The sequence below is a fragment of the Manis pentadactyla genome, chromosome 4 (assembly GCF_030020395.1).
Source record: "Manis pentadactyla isolate mManPen7 chromosome 4, mManPen7.hap1, whole genome shotgun sequence".
Lineage (NCBI taxonomy): Eukaryota > Metazoa > Chordata > Mammalia > Pholidota > Manidae > Manis > Manis pentadactyla.
In genome coordinates, this window is record NC_080022.1 from 142,661,486 (window position 1) to 142,676,867 (window position 15,382).

Genomic DNA, 15,382 nt, shown 5'->3' on the forward strand with positions numbered 1-15,382 from the left:
AACTCATTTTTATTGCTACCTAATATTCCACTGTATGCATATATATGTATATAAATTTATTTAATCAGTCTGTTGTTGATATACATTTACATTGTTTTAGCATTTGACTGTTATAAATAATGCTACTATGAACATTCTTGGTTTTTTATCAAGTTCAAAAAGTATCATTTACATCCAAGAAAATGTACAATTTTAAGTGTACAGTTCAATGAGTTTGACAATGTATAAACCCATGTAACTACCACCACAATGAAGATATAGAACATTTTCACAAAACCAAAAAGTTCCCTTGTCTTCTTTGCAATCAATCCCTTCTACTTATGGTCCCAGAAAACTACCAGTCTGCTTTCTATTGCTATAAATTAGTCTTCCCTGTCTAGATTTTCATATAAATGAAATCACAGTGTATATTAATTTATGTCTTGTCTTCTTTCACTTGGCATATTTTTGATATTCATCAATGCTATTGTGTGTATCAGCAGTTCCATTTCCTTTTATTACTAAGTAGTGTTCCACTGTATGGATATACTACAATGTGTTTATCCACAAATAGATGGAAATTTGGGTTTCCTGTTCAGTGCTATTATGAATGAGGCTGCTAAGAACATTCATGTATAAGTCTCTAAGTACACATATGTTCCAGTTTCTCTCATTTCAGCTCACTACTCCTAAGTAAATATCTAGCAGAGGAAGTGCTGGTTGCTGGGCCATATAGTTTAACTTCTTAAGAAGCCGCCAAACTATTTTCCAAAGTGGTCATTGCATTTCTATCAGCAATGTATGAAAATTCTAGTTACTCTGTATCATTATCAACCCTTAGTATTGTCAGTCTTTTTAATTTTAGCTATTCTAGTGGGTGTAATTTTTATTTCACTATGGTTTTAATTTGCATATCTCTGATGACAAATGACATTAAACACATTTTCATGTATTTGACATGAATATATCTTCTTTTCTGACATGTCCATGGAATTTTTGTATTATTTCATTAAGTCATACAAGTTCTTTATATGATCTGATACAAGTCTTTTGTCATTTAACATATTACAAATATTTTCTCCCAGTTTATAGATGTCTTCTCATTCTCTTACTAGTATCTTTGAAAGACTAGAATTTTTTAATTCGGTCAAGTCCATTTAATCAAATTTTCTTTTAAGGTTCATGTTTTCTTCTGGAAGTTTGTGATTTTATCTTAAACACTTAGGTCTAAAGTCTATTTCAAGCTTTTTATATATGGTGTGAGGTAAGTCTTGAGGTGCAATTTTCCTCCCACATTTGGCAGCCAGTTTTTTTAGCACTGTATGTTGAAAAGATTATCCTAGGCCACTCTGTTGAAAATTAATTGACCATGTACATGTGGTTATGTGTGAGTCTACTTAATTCCATTGATCTATTTATCTATGCTTATACCAATAACATGTTGTCTTGATTTCTATATATACATATTAAATCTTTAAATCAAGTAGTGGGAATCATCTAACTTTGTTCTCTTCCAAAACTATTTTGGCTATTCTGCATCCTTTGAAATTCCATATAATTTTTAAATTAGTCTTGTCAAGTTCTATAAATAAACTAACTGAGCTTTGAATTGGAGTCGTACTGAATTTATAGGTTGACTTGGGAAATGACTGACAATATTGACTTTTTTGATTCATGAATATGGTCTTTGACGGAAATGAGAATGACCTTTCCATTTATTTAGGTTTTTATTTCTCTCAGCAATGTTTTGTAGTTTTCAGTCTATAGATATTGCATGTATTTTGTTAAATTTATGAATGTGTATTTAATGTGGGTAATATTAATATAAATGGCATTAAAATTTTTCATTTTCCAATTTTTCACTGCTAGTATAAATATTATTTATCTCTGTGTATTGACCTTATATCCTGAAGCCCTACTAAAATCATGTATATGTTTAAGTGAATTCAACTTTTCTTTAAAGATACCTTAGGATTTTCTACATAGAAGATCATGTAATCTATGAATTAGGAGAGCTTTCTTTATCTTTTCATGCCTTATTTCACAGCCTAGTAACCCCAGTACAAAGTTAAAAGTGGTGAGTGTGGACATCCTTGCTGATATAAGGATATCCTACTGATATTAGGAGGCAATCATTACAATTTTTACCATTAAGTATGAATGTAGGTTTTTCATAGGTGCTCTTTATTAGGTTGAAGAAATTCTGTCCAGTTTGCCAAGAGCTTTTTTTTTGTTATCATTAATCTACAATTACATGAAGAACAACATTATGTTTACTAGGGACCCCCTTCACCAAGTCCCCCCCACAAGCCCCATTTCAGTCACTGTCCATCAGTGTAGTAAGATGTTGTAGAATCACTACTTGTCTTCTCTGTGTTAACCCATTCCTCCCCCCCATATTATACATGCTAATCATAATACCACCTTTCTTCTTCCCCACCCTTATCCCTCTCTTCCCTCCCATTCTCCCCAGTCCCTTTCCCTTTGGTAACTGTTAGTCCATTCTTGGGTTCTGTGATTCTACTGCTGTTTTGTTCCTTCAGTTTTTCTTTGTTCTTATACTCCACATATGAGTGAAATCATTTGGTATTTGTCTTTCTCTGCTTGGCTTATTTCACTGAGCATAATACCCTCTAGCTCCATCCATGTTGTTGCAAATGGTAGGATTTGTTTTCTTCTTACGGCTGAATAATATTCCATTGTGTATATGTACCACATCTTCTTTATCCATTCATCTACTGATGGACACTTAGGTTGCTTCCATTTCTTGGCTATTGTAAATAGTGCTGCAATAAACATAAAGGTGCATCTGTCTTTTTCAAATTGGGCTGCTGCATTCTTAGGGTAAATTCCTATAAGTGGAATTCCTGGGTCAAATGGTATGTCTAATTTGAGCATTTTGAGGAACCTCCATACTGCTTTCCACAGTGGTGGAACTAATTTACATTCCCACCAGCAGTGTAGGAGGGTTCCCCTTTCTCCACAACCTCTCCAACATTTGTTGTTGTTGTTTGTCTTTTGGATGGTAGCCATCCTTACTGGTGTGAGGTGATATCTCATTGTGGTTTTAATTTGCATTTCTTTGATAACTAGCGATGTGGAGCATGTTTTCATGTGTCTGTTGGCCAACTGAATTTCTTCTTTGGAGAACTGTCTGTTCAGCTCCTCTGCCCATTTTTTAATTGGATTATTTGCTTTTTGTTTGTTGTGGTGCTTGAGCTCTTTATATATTTTGGATGTTAAACCTTTATCGGATACGTCATTTACGAATATATTCTCCCATACTGTAGGGTACCTTTTTGTTCTATTGATGGTGTCCTTTGCTGTACAGAAGCTTTTCAGCTTGATGTAGTCCCACTTGTTCATTTTTGCTTTTGTTTTCCTTGCCCAGGGAGATATGTTCATGATGAAGTCGCTCATATTTATGTCCAAGAGATTTTTGCCTATGTTTTTTTCTAAGACTTTTATGGTTTCATGACTTACATTCAGTTCTTCGATCCATTTTGAATTTACTCTCATGTATGGGGTTAGACAGTGATCCAGTTTCATTCCCTTACAGGTAGCTGTCCAACCAAGAGCTTTCTTTAAGTGAATGAATGAGTGCTGAATTTTGTCAGATGGTCATACAGTTTGCTTGTAGTTTCTTAATTTAGTGATCGAATTTAGAATATTAAAAACCAACTTTGCATCCCTGGATTAAGCTCCACTAATCCTGATATATCAACTTTTTTATACATTGCTAAACTGATTTGCTAAAATTAAGATTTATTTATCTTGTTCATGGGGGGTATTAGTCCATAGAGTTTTTTTGTATAGTTTTGATATCAGAATTGTAGTGGTTACATAAAATGAGTTGGTAAGTGTTCCTTCTATTTTCTGAAAGACTTCGTGTAGGTGTGGAATTATTTCTTCCTTAAATGTTTGTTAGACTTCATCATCAAAGCCATCTGGGTCTGGAGTTTTGTTTGTGGCAAGGTTTTCAATGGCACTAATTAATTTCTTTTAGATGTAAGGGTATCCAGGTTTCTATGTACTGTTGAGTCAGGCTTGATAATTTGTGTCTTTCAGGGAATTTTTAAATTTAATCTAAGCGGCAAATGTGTTGGCATAAAGTTGTTCATAATGTTCCCTTATTGTTCTTTTAACATCTGCAGACTTTGCAGTGATATCCCCTCTTTCTTTCCTAATACCAGTAATTAGTCTTCTCATTTATCTTTGATCAGTTGACCTAGAGGTTTATCAATTATATTTTGTTTTCTTTCTTTTTTTTATGTTGGTCTTTCATTGTTATATATATTTTTTAATTGAAGTACTGTTGATACACAATCTTATATTGGTTTCAAGTATACAGCACAGTGATTCAACAGGTTTAGTTTGATGTATTATTAAATCCTCACCCCTACTAGCACAATTACTATTGTGAACATAGGAAGATGTTACAGAATCAATGGCTATATTCTCCATGTACTACCATCCAAATGACCAACTTATATTATGACTGAGAATTTTTTAGATCTTTATCCCCCTCACCTTCCCCACCCACTCACCCTAATGCTTCCACCATGGTAACAACCAGTCACTGCTCAGTGTCTATGAATCTGCTGCTATTTTGTTCATTTTGTTTTGTTTTGATATTCCACAAATAAGTGAAATCATATGGAATTTGTCTTTCTCTGCCTGACTTATTTCACTTAGTTTAATACCCTGTACATCCATCCATGTTGTTGCAAATGGCAGGATTTCTTTTTTTAATGGCTGAATAATATTCCATACCACATCTTTATCCATTCATCTATTGATGGACACTTTGGTTGCTTCCATAACTTGGTTATTGTAAATAATGTGGCAATAAACATAGGGGTGCACGTATCTTTTTGAATCAGGATTTTAATTTTCTTCAAGTAAATTCCTAGAAGTGGAATTACTGGGTTGTAAGGTAATTCTATTTTTAGGTTTTGAGGACCCTCCATACTGCTTTCTACAGTGGTTACACAAGTTGATATTCCCACCAACAGTGTAGGAGGGTTCCCTTTTCTCCACATCCTTGCCAACACCTGTTATTTCTTGTCTTTTGGATAGTGGCCAGTCTGATTGGTGTGAGGCAATATCTCATTGTGGTTTCGATTTGCATTTCCATGATGATAAGGAATGTGGAGCATCTTTTCATGTGCCTGTTGGCCACCTGTATATTTACTTTGGAAAAATGTCTGTTCAGGTCCTCTGTGCATTTTTTAATTGGTTTATTTGTTTTTTTGGTGTTGAGGCACATGATTTCTTTATATATTTTGGATGTTAACCCCTTATCAGATAAATCATTAATGAATATATTCTCCCATACTGTAGGCTGCCTTTTTCTTCTGCTGATGGTATCCTTTGCTGTACAGAAGCTTTTTAGTTTGATGTAGTCCCACTTGTTCATTTTCTATTTTGTTTCCCTTGCCCAAGGAGATGTGTCCAGAAAAAAATTGCTCATGCTATGTTCAAGAGATTTTTGCCTATGTTTTCTTCTAAGAGTTTTATGGTTTCACATCTTACATTTAAGTCTTTGATTCATTTCAAGTTTACTTTTGAGCATGGAGTTAGACAGTATTTCAATTTCATTCTTTTGCACGTACCTGCCCAGTTTTCCCAACACCATTTTTTTCCCATTGTATATTCATGGTTCCTTTCTCATATGTTAATTGACCATATATGCATGGGTTTATATCTGGGCCTTTTCATATTTTGTTTTCTATTTCACTGATTTCTGCCCATATCTTTATCATTTCCTTCTTTCTACTTACCTTTTGTTTATTTGGCTTTGTTTTTCTTTTCCTAGCTTCATAAGATAGAAACTTAGATCACTGATTTTAGGTCTCTCTTATTTTCTTATATAAATATAACTCAAAGCTTTTATAAAATTCTCTCAGTACCACTGTAACTTCATTCCTCCAATTTTAATACATTTTGTCTTAATTATCTCCACTTAAAATATGTCCTAACTTCTCCTGTGATTTTTTTTGTCCCATTGGTTATTTGAAAGTGTGTTATGTAATTGCTAAATATTTGGGGATTTTCTAACTAGCTTCCTGTAATTGATGTCTGATTTAATTCTGCTACAGTCAAAGAATATTACAATATGTTTTCAACTCTTTTAAATTAATTGAAGCCTGTTCTATGGCACAGCAAATGATCTCCTTGTGGATATTTCAAGTGCAATTAAAAAGTGTATTTTTCCGCAGTTGTTGGGTGGAATGCTCTGTAACACTTTAGGTCAAGTTGGTTGATAGCGTTTTTCAAGTATTACATATCCTCACTGATTTTCTGTCTGTTCTATCACTTGCTGAGAGTAGTGTTTAATTCTCCAATTTTAACTGCAGTTCTGTAATTTTTTTGTGTATTTTAAAGCTCTACTATTAGGTACATGCTCATTTAGAATTATTATGTCTTCTTGTCAAATTGAGCCATTCATCATTATAATATATCCCTCCTAATGTTTGGTAATATTCCTTGTTCTGAAGTCTCCTTTGTCTGATACTAATATAGCCATTCCCACTTCCTTATGTTGTTTCCATGGTATATCTTTTTCCATCCTTTTCCTCTTACTTTTAAATTATTTGTGTCTTTATATTGGTTCTGTATTTTTATCTGTCTTTTGCCTGGAATATTTAGACCACATAAATTTAATGTAATTATCATTATGGTTGGCTTTAAATACATCATCTTGCTATTTATTTTTCATTTGGGCCATTTGTTCTTTGTTATCTTTTTTCTTCTGCCTGCTTTTGATTGTATTTAATATCCCTTATCCCAAAGTTGGCTTAATAGCTATATCTCTTTTTTTAGTAATTGCTCTAGGATTTAACATTATGCATCTTTAATTTATCACAGTCTACCTTCAAATAATATTATATACTTGATGCCTAGTATAAGAAAATTACTTTTATTTTTTTCACCCATCATTTTTGCTATTGTTGTTATGCATTTCACTTCTAATGTTATAAACTTCATTATTTATTTTTTTACTTTGATAACCATTAAATATTCCTTTTTTTATTAAGGTATCATTGATATACAATCTTATGAAGGTTTCACATGAGCAACATTGTTGTTACAACATTCACCCATATTATCAAGTCCACCCCCACACCCCATTGCAGTCACCATCCATCAATGTACTAAGATGCTATAGAGTCACTACTTGTCTTCTCCTTGCTATACTGCCTTCCCTGTGACCCCCCCTACATTATGTGTGCTTATCATAATGCCTCTTAATCTCCTTCCCCCTTCCTCACCACCCATCATCCCCAACCCCTTCCCTTTGGTAACTGCTAGTCTCTTCTTGGAATCTGTGAGTCTGCTGCTGTTTTGTTCCTTCAGTTTTGCTTTGTTGTTATACTCCACAAATGAGTGAAATCATTTGGTACTTGTCTTTCTCCACCTGGCGTATTTCACTGAGCATTAATACCCTCTACTTCCATCCATGTTGTTGCAAATGGTAGGATTTGTTTTCTTCTTATGGCTGAATAATATTCCCTTGCATGTATGTACCACCTCTTCTTTATCCATTCATCTACTGACGGACACTTAGGCTGCTTCCATATCCTGGCTATTGTTAAGTAGTGCTGTGATAAACATATGGGTGCATATACCTTTTTGAATCTGAGAACTTGTTTTCTTTGCGTAATTCCTAGGAGTGGAGTTCCTGGGTCAAATGGTATTTCTATTTTTAGTTTTTTTTTTGAGGGACCTCCATACTGCTTTCCACAATGGTTGAACTAATTTACATTCCCACCAACAGTGCAGAAGGGATCCCCTTTCTCCGCATCCTTGCCAGCATTTGTTCCTTGTCTTTTGGATGTTGGCCATCCTTACTGGTGTGAGGTGATATCTCACTGTGGTTTAAATTTGCATTTCCCTCATAATTAGCGATGTGGAGCATCTTTCCATGTGCCTGTTGGCCATTGGAATTTCTTCTTTGGAGAAGTGTCTGTTCATATCCTCCGCCCATTTTTTTTTAAATAGGGTTATTTGCTTTTTGGGTGTTGAGGCATGTGAGTTCTTTATATATTTTGGATGTTAACCCCTTATCAGATATGTTGTTTATGAATATATTCTCCCATACTATAGGATGCCTTTTTGTTCTGCTGATGGTGTCATTTGCTGTACAGAAGTTTTTAGTTTGATGTAGTCCCATTTGTTCATTTTTGCTTTTGTTTCCCTTGCCTGAGGAGATGCGTTCAGGAAAAATTTGCTCATGATTCCATTCAAGAGATTCAAGAGATTTTTGCTATGTTGTCTTCTTTTTTATGGTTTCATGACTTACATTCAAGTTTTTGATCCATTTCAAGTTTACTTTTGTGTATGGAGTTAGACAATAATGCATTTTCATTCTCTTCCATGTAGCTGTCCAGTTTTGCCAACACCAGTTGTCTAAGAGGCTATCATTTCCCCATTGTATATCTATGGCCCTTTTATCATATGTTAATTGGCCATATAGGTGTGGGTTTATATCTGGGCTCTCTATTCTGTTCCATTGATCTATGGGTCTGTTCTTGTGCCAGTACCAAATTGTTTTGACTACTGTAGCTTTGTAGTAGAGCTTGAAGTTGGGGAGCGTAATCCTCTAGCTTTATTCTTCCTTTTCAGGATTGCTTTGGCTATTTGGGGTATTTTGTGGTTCCATATGAATTTTTTTAAATATTTTTATTTTTATTTATTTATTTTTTATTTTGGTATCATTAATCTACAATTACATGAAGAACATTATGTTTACTAGGTTCCCCCCTTCACCAAGTCCCCCCCACATACTCCTTCACAGTCACTGTCCATCTGTGTAGTAAGATGCTGTAAAATCACTACTTGTCTTCTCTGTGTTGCACAGCCCTCCCCGTACCCCCCACACACTATACATGCTAATTGTAATGCCCTCGTTCTTTTTCCCCACCCTTATCCCTTCCTTCCCTCCCATCCTCCCCGGTCCCTTTCTCTTTGGTAACTATTAGTCCATTCTTGAGTTCTGTGATTCTGCTGCTGTTTTGTTCCTTCAGTTTTCCTTTGTTCTTATACTCCACATATGAGTGAAATCATTTGGTACTTGTCTTTCTCCACCTGGCTTATTTCACTGAGCATAATACCCTCTAGCTCTGTCCATGTTGTTGCGAATGGTAGGATCTGTTTTTTTCTTATGGCTGAGTAATATTCCATTGTGTATATGTACCACATCTTCTTTATCCATTCATCTACTGATGGACACTTAGGGTGCTTCCATATCTTGGCTATTGTAAACAGTGCAGTGATAAACATAAGGGTGCATCTGTCTTTTTCAAACTGGAGTGCTGCATCCGTAGGGTAAATTCCTAGAAGTGGAATTCCTGGGTCAAATGGTATTTCTATTTTGAGCATTCTGAGGAACCTCCATACTGCTTTCCACAATGGTTGAACAAATTTACAGTCCCACCAGCAGTGTAGGGGGGTTCCCCTTTCTCCACAACCTCGCCAACATTTGTTGTTGTTTGTCTTTTCGATGATGGTGATCCTTACTGGTGTGAGGTGATATCTCATTGTGGTTTTAATTTGCATTTCTCTGATGATTAGCAATGTGGAGCATCTCTTCATGTGCCTGTTGGCCATCTGGATTTCTTCTTTAGAGAACTGTTTATTCAGCTCCTCTGCCCATTTTTTAACTGGATTATTTGCTTTTTGTTTGTTGAGGTACATGAGCTCTTTATATATTTTGGATGTCAATCCTTTATCGGATCTGTCATTTATGAATATATTCTCCCATACTGTAGGGTACCTTTTTGTTCTATTGATGGTGTCCTTTGCTGTACAGAAGCTTTTCAGCTTTATGTAGTCCCACTTGTTCATTTTTGCCTTTGTTTCCCTTGCGTGGGGAGATATGTTCATGAAGAAGTCACTCATGTTTATGTCCATGAGGTTTTTGCCTGTTTTTTTCTAAGAGTTTTATGGTTTCATGACTTACATTCAGGTCTTTGATCCATTTGGAGTTTACTTTTGTGTATGGGGTTAGACAGTGATCCAGTTTCATTCTCTTACATGTAGCTGTCCGGTTTTGCCAGCACTATCTGTTGAAGAGACTGTCATTTCCCAATTGTATGTCCATGGATCCTTTATCGTACATTAATTGGCCATATATGTTTGGGTTAATGTCTGGAGTCTCTATTCTGTTCCACTGGTCTGTGGCTCTGTTCTTGTGCCAGTACCAAATTGTCTTGATTACTATGGCTTTGTAGTAGAGCTTGAAGTTGGGGAGCGTAATCCCCTAGCTTTATTCTTCCTTTTCAGGATTGCTTTGGCTATTTGGGGTCTTTTGTGGTTCCATATGAATTTTAAAAGTATTTGTTCTAGGTTCATTGGAGAATGCTGTTGGTATTTTGATGGGGATGGCATTGAATCTGTAGATTGCTTTAGGCAGGATGGCCATTTTGACAATATTAATGCTTCCTATCTATGAGCACAGGAAGCATTTCCATTTATTGGTGTCTTCTTTAATTTCTCTCATGAGTGCCTTGTAGTTTTCAGGGTATAGGTCTTTCACCTCCTTGGTTAGGTTTATTCCTAGGCATTTTATTCTTTTTGATGCAATTGTGAATGGAATTGTTTTCCTGACTTCTCTTTCTGCTAGTTCATCATTAGTATACAGGAATGCAACAGATTTGTGTGTATTAACTTTGTATCCTGCAACTTTGCTGAATTCAGATATTAGTTCTAGTAGTTTGGAGTGGATTCTATAGGGTTTTTTATGTACAATATCATGTCATCTGCAAACAGAGATAGTTTAACTTGTTTCTTCCTTACCAATCTGGATGTCTTTTATTCCTTTGTGTTGTCTGATTTCCTGTGGCTAGGACCTCCAGTACTATGTTGAATAAAAATGGTGAGAGTGGGCATCCCTGTCTTGTTCCCAATCTTAGAGGAAAAGCTTTCAGCTTCTCACTGTTAAGTATGATGTTGGCTGTGGGTCTGTCATATATGGCCTTTATTATGTTGAGGTACTTGCCCTCTATACCCATTTTGTTGAAAGCTTTTATCATGAGTGGATGTTGTATTTTGTCAAATGCTTTTTCAGCATCTACTGAGATGATCATGTGATTTTTGTCCTTTTTGTTGATGTGGTGGATGATGTTGAAGGATTTTGAATATTATACCATCCTTGCACCTCTGGAATAAATCCCACTTGATCATCATGGATGATCATTTTGATGTATTTTGAATTCAGTTACTAATATTTTGTTGAATATTTTTGCATCTATGTTCATCAGGGATATTTGTCTGCAATTTTCTTTTTTGTGGTGTCTCTGCCTGGTTTAGAGTGATGGTAGCCTCATAGAATGAGTTTGGAAGTATTCCCTCCTTTTTAACTTTTGGAAAACTTTAAGGAGGATGGGTATTATGTCTTTTCTAAATTTTGATAAAATTCAGCAGTGAAGCCATCTGTTCAAGGGATTTTGCTCTTAGGTAGTGTTTTGATCCCCAATTCAATTTCATTGCTGGTAATTGGTCTTTTCAGATTTTCTTTTTCTTCCTGGGTCAGTCTTGGAAGGTTGTATTTTTCTAGAAAGTTGTCCATTTCCTCTATGTTATCCAATTTGTTAGCATATAATTTTTCATAGTATTCTCTAATCATTTTTTGTATTTCTGTGGTGTCTGTAGTGATTTTTCGTTTCTCATTTCTGATTCTCTTTTATGTGTGTAGACTTCTTTCTTTCTTGGTAAGTTTGACTAGGGATTTATCTATTTTGTTTATTTTCTCAAAGAACGAGCTCCTGGCGTCATTGATTCTTTCTATTGTTTTATCCTCAATGTTTTTTATTTCTTCTCTGATCTTTATTATGTCCCTCCTTCTACTGACTTTGGGCCTCATTTGTTCTTATTTTTCTAGTTTCATTAATTGTGAGTTTAGACTGTTCATTTGGGATTGTTCTTCTTTCTTGAGGTAAGTTTGTATTGTAATATACTTTTCTCTTAGAACGGCCTTCATTGCATCCCACAAGTTGTGGGCTGTTGAGTTGTTGTTTTCATTTGTCTTCGTATATTGCTTGATGTCTGTTTTTATTTGGTCATTGATCCATTGATTATTTAAAAGTATGTTGTTAAGCCTCTATGTGTTTGTGGGCTTTTTTGTTTTCTTTGCATAGCTTATTTCTAGTTTCATACCTGTGTGGTCTGAAGAGCTTGTTGACACAATCTCAATCCTTCTGAATTTACTGATGCTCTTTTTGTGGCCAAGTATGTGATCTATTCTGGAAAATGTTCCACATACACTTGAGAAGAATGTGTATCCTGTGGCTTTTGCATGGAGCATTCTGTAGATATCTGTTAGGTCCATCTGTTTTAATGAGTTGTTCAGTGCCTATGTCTCCTTACTTATTTTCTGTCTGGTGGATCTGTCCTTTGGAGTGAAAGTTGTGTTGAAGCCTCCTAAAACGAATGCATTGCATTATATTTCACCCTTTAATTCTGTTAGTATTTGTTTCACATATATAAGTGCTCCTATATTAGGTGCATAGATATTTATAATGGTTATATTCTCTTGTTGGACTGACCCCTTTAACACTATGTAATGTCCTTCTTTGTCTCTTGTGACATTTTTTGTTTTGAAATGTATTTTGTCTGATACAAGTACTGCAACTCCCACATGTTGATCCGTATTATTTGCATGAAATATCTTTTTCCATCCCTTGACTTTTAGTCTGTGTATATCTTTGGGTTTGAAGTGAGTCTCTTGTAGGCAGCATATAGATAAGTCTTGTTTTACCCATATTGCGACTTCATGTCTTTTGATTGGTGCATTCAGTCCATTTACATTTAGGGTTATTATTGATAGATATTTACTTATTGCCATCATAGGCTTTAGATTCATGGTTACCAAAGGATCAAAGGTAGTTTTTTTACTATCTAACAGTCCATTTAACTAACTTAGTATGCTATTTCAAACACCATTTAAAGATTCTATTTTTTCCCCTTCTTTTTATTCCTTCTCTACTCTTTATATGTTAGGTGTCATATTCTGTACTCTTGGTGTATCCCTTGACTTACTTTGTGGGTAGTTGATTTAATTTTGCATTTGCATAGTAATTAATTGGTCTGCTTCCTTTACTGTGGTTTTATTTTCTCTGGTGACAACTGTTTAGCCTTAGGAGCACTTCCATCTATAGCTGTCCCTACAAAATACACTGTAGAGGTGGTTTGTGGGAGGTAAATTTCCTGAAATTTTGCCTATCTGGAAATTGTTTAATCCCTGCTTCAAATTTAAATGATAATCTTGCTGGGTAGGGTATTTGTGGTTCGAGGTCCTTCTGTTTCATTGCATTAAATATATCATACCACTCCCTTCTGGCCTATAAGGTTTCTGCTGAGAAATCTGATGATAACCTGATGGGCTTTCCTTTGCACATGATCTTTTTTCTCTCTCTGGCTGCTTTTGATACTCTCTCCTTATCCTTGATCTTTGCCATTTAAATTATTATGTGTTTTGGTGTTGTTTTCCTAGGGTCCCTTGTGTTGGGAGATCTCTGAACTTCCATGAACTGAGAGACTATTTGCTTCCCTAGATTAATGGATTTTTCAGCAATTACCTCCTCAAAGAGATTTTCTATCCCTTTTTCTCTCTTCTTCTTCTTCTGGTACTCCTGTACTGGGAATATTGTTCTATTTGGATTATTCACACAGTTCTCTTATTCTTTGATTCCTAGAGATCTTTTTTTCTCTCTGTGCCTCAGCCTCTTTGTTTTCCTGTTCTCTAATTTCTATTTTGTTTACTCTCTTGTCTACCTTATCTAATCTGCTTTTAAATCCCTCCAATGTATGTTTCATTTCAGATACTGTATTTTTCAAAGTTTCTCTTTCTTTCTTGAAGTTCTCCCTGAGATCTTGACTATTTTTCTGTAGCTCAATGAGCATGTTTATGATTTTTATTTTGAAATCTGTATCAAGAAGATTGGTGAGTTCAGTTTCACTTAGCCCTCTTCCTGGTGTTAGTGGGATTTTTGTTTGGACAAAATTCTTTTGCCATTTCATAATTCTAATGATTACTATGGGATAATCACTATATGTTTGGCGCCCCCTAGTGCTCAGGAGCTCTACTCTCAGGAGTTTCCCAGCACTTGGAGCAATGTTGGGGGTCACAGGCACACTCTGCTGATGCCTGCTGAGGAAAGAGCTCTTTCCTGCTCCTGCTGCAGCTGCAGTGCCTGCCTCCACTGCCAAGTCCAGTGGGCTGAAAGCATAGGGAGGAGACTCTGCTCCATAAGTGGGGCCATAAGTGGGGCCACCCTTTGGCTGTCCTGGCATCATGGCATGGGGCAGCAGGTGTGTGGGCTTGTGCCTGTTGGGAGGAAGGAGTGGTAGGCTGTGTACTGCAGTGGGGGGCCTTGGTGCTGCATTGCCAGCCAGAGGGATGGCATGTCTGAAGCTCCTGAAAGTTCCCAACCTGTTGGGTTGAGTGTGTCAGGATGATTTTGTCCATCTGTCCTTTCTCCTAAGCACTGAGCTGTGTGTAATCCTTGCCCCTTTAGCACCCCTCTTGCTGTTGGGATATCTTTCAAAGCACCCACCTTTCTTTTGTCCTGGAGTGGTTGGTTGTGAGTACGTGTTTTCCACAAGTGGCTGGAATCTCAGTCTCTCTGAGTATTCTGCCTGTCTTTACTTTCCAACCCCCTCTAATCTCCAGAGCACCATGTAATGTGGGTTCATGCTCCCAGAGCAGATCTCCATGGGTGGGTGTTTAGCAGCCCTGGGTTTCTACTCCCTCCCTGCTCTGTTACTCTTCCTCCCACCTATGCGCTGGGGTGGGTGGAAGGCTTGGGTCCCACCAGAGAGTGGCTTTGCTACTTTACCCTTTTCTGTGAGGTCTTCTCTTTTCCCCAGGTGTAGGCAATTTGTTCTGCAGTCTTCAGTTTCCTCTTTCAGGATTAGTTGTATTTGCTGTATTTTTGTGTTATATGTGGTTTTGGGAGGAGATTTCTACCTCCCGTTTCATGCTGCCATCTCTTTCCCCCTGCTACATGTTATAAACTTTAAAATACATTATTATTAGTTGTTTCAAAGAGTAAATTATTACTTAAATGGATTTTTTAATGAGGGGGAAAGTCTTTTATATCTACCCACATATTTTCTTTCTGCTTCAGTTTGGATGGTTTCTATTGCTATGTCTTCATGTTTACTAATCTTTTCTTCTATAGTATCTAATCTGATGCTAATCCCATGTGGTAGCTGTAATTTCACATATTATTTATTTTGTATCTGTAGAAGTTCTATTTGGGACATTATTGGTTGAAAAATGAACCTAGTGGATGGCACTATGGATTCTAGATAGATCCTGGTTAACACTTAGAATATCACTCAACAAAGCAAGGCCCCTGATGTATTTTTTAAGATAGAATCTCCTAAGAATTAGTAT

At 36.0% G+C, this 15,382-nt stretch overlaps 1 protein-coding gene across 1 annotated transcript in view; it reads right to left on the minus strand.

The window, feature by feature from the left end:
* EFCAB5 (EF-hand calcium binding domain 5) overlaps positions 1-15,382 on the minus strand; it is a 126,999-nt gene that overhangs the window by 51,009 nt on the left and 60,608 nt on the right. The window lies entirely within an intron of this gene.